Below are 2,430 nucleotides of genomic sequence, written 5' to 3' on the forward strand. Positions count from 1 at the left end.
AATGTTTAAATTCTGTCCCATTGTCTGATCTGATCCTTCTTACTGTTAGTTTTAACAGATTTTCAATTTTCTTGATAAAATTAATGATCAAATCAGGTGTTTCACTTTTCTTTCTCAAAAATTCAACCCATGTATATCTGGAAAAATCATCAACTATTACTAGTATATATTTCTTTCCAGAAAAACTTTCTGTACCTATGGGTCCACACAAATCCATGTGTAAAAGTTCCAGATTTTGTGTAATGGAAGATTCAGAAATTGACTTGTGAGAGCTTCTTTTTGATTTTCCCATCTCACATGCATCACAAATTTTATTCTTTTTAGAGGATATGAAAGGTAACCCTTTTACCAGACCTTTACTTGCTAATTTGCTTAAGTTTTTGAAATTTAAGTGAGCCAGTCTTTTATGCCATAACCAACTACTTCCTTTATTGATTTTTGAAAATAAACATAGTTTAGGATGTTCATTTTCTTCTTTAAAGTCAAAGTAGTATATTGGTTGTCTTATCCTCTTCCCACTCAAATATATTTTATTATCATCCATACCTATTAGCAAGCATTTTTCTGGTAAGAATGTTACCTGAAAACTTTTGTCACAGAATTGACCACAACTCAGCAAATTGTACTTTAAGCCCTCAACATAGGTTACTCTTTCAATGGTCAAACACCCATATCTGATACATCCGTATCCCATTATCCTTCCTTTCACTCCATTTCCAAACTTCACCATTTTACCCAGCTTTGAGACAAAGTTGCTGAGTATGCTCCTATCTCCAGTCATGTGCTTGGAGCTTCCTGAGTCGCAGTACCAGACCTGTTGCACATGATGGTCCTGAAATGAAATGATTAGAGAGTTTTAGGTACCCAGGCATGCTTGGGTACACTTTCTGATGATATTCTGGTTCTATTATTTCTTCTAAATGACCTTTCATCAGAATTTCTGTTAAATGCTGAGTATTTCAACACACATACAGGAATCATCCGAAATTTCTGATTTTCCTTCTTGTGATGGAATGAAGGGATAATTTTGAAAAGATGAGTGAACTGCTTTTGGAGTTTTTACAAACTCTTGATTATATTCACTTCTTTTTGGTTCAAAATTTGGCTTATCAAATGAGTATTCAGAACATGTTGATTTGCAAGTTTCAGAATCAGATTCTGATAAGAATTTATTAGAAATCTGTTGAGTTGCTTTTACAAAGACAGTGGGTTTGTTATTATTTGTTTTCACATAACCCAAACCTTCTCCTTTGTTCTTTGGAGTGGACTCTATGAAATTTATGAATTCTTTTGCTTCTTGAAAACCTCTTACATTAATTTCTTTATGATTGATTTTCTTGTAAAGATCTCTTCTTTCATTTTCATAGAACTCAATTTTAGCTCTTTGATGTAAACTTTGTTCTATAAGCAATTGGTTTTCAAGAATGATTTTATTCAAGGTCCTCTGCAACTCATCAGATTTTTTACCATCTGATTGATGTTTAACTTGCAAGTTTAAAAAATCTGACATGAGCTCATTTAGCTTGTGTTCAAGATCAAGATTGTCTAAACTTACCTGTTGTCCTGAAGTCTCTGGTATGTCTTCAGAAAGTGCCATGAGACAGAAGTTGGCAATTTCTTCTTCTTCTTCATCAGAAGAATCATCAGATAGCCATGTATCTGTTCCAGCAATTAAGCTGACTTGCTGTTGTTGCTTCTTAGCTTCCTCAAGCTTCTTTTCATAGTAAGCAACATCTTTCAGCTTCTTGGTCTTACACTCAGATGCATAATGACCTTTTTGCTTGCACTTGTAACACACCACCTCAACCTTTCCTTTATCCTTAGATCTAACTTCTTCTTTAGATCTATCATCCATCCTCCTTCTATCACTCCTCTGGTATCTCTGGCCTCCTCCCCTCAACCTCTGCTCAAATGTTTTGGTGAGCAGTGCTATTGTATCAGCAAAAGTTGAAAAATCTGATGATGAATCAGAAGTTTCAAAAACCTGGCTGTTTGATGGTTGTGGATCATTGGAAGTTGTTTGTCTTTGTGAGTTTGAGATAAGAGCTAAAGATCCCCCTCTTTGAATGGTTTCTTCAAATATTTCTTCCTCTCTAGGGATCAATATGCTATATAAGTCATGAAGACTCATGTTTCCTAGTTCTAAGGTTGAGGACAAAGTCATTGTGAGACTTCTCCATTCTCTAGGCAAAGCATCAAGAAATTTTATGTTTCTTTCATCATTTGATTTAGTTATTCCAAATTTCTTTAGCTCGTTTAAAAGTTTTGTGAACCTTTAATATGTGTCATTTAACTTTTCATTAGGTAAACTTTTAAACCTTTCATAGGATGAGACGTTGTTTGTTCTCTTGTTTCTTTTCATCCTTTCTCCTCCTTCACAAAGATTTTCCAACTGATCCCATATTTCCTTGGCTGATGCACAAGCATCAA

Source organism: Helianthus annuus, chromosome 16 (genome assembly GCF_002127325.2).
Source record: "Helianthus annuus cultivar XRQ/B chromosome 16, HanXRQr2.0-SUNRISE, whole genome shotgun sequence".
Classification (NCBI taxonomy): Eukaryota; Viridiplantae; Streptophyta; class Magnoliopsida; order Asterales; family Asteraceae; genus Helianthus; species Helianthus annuus.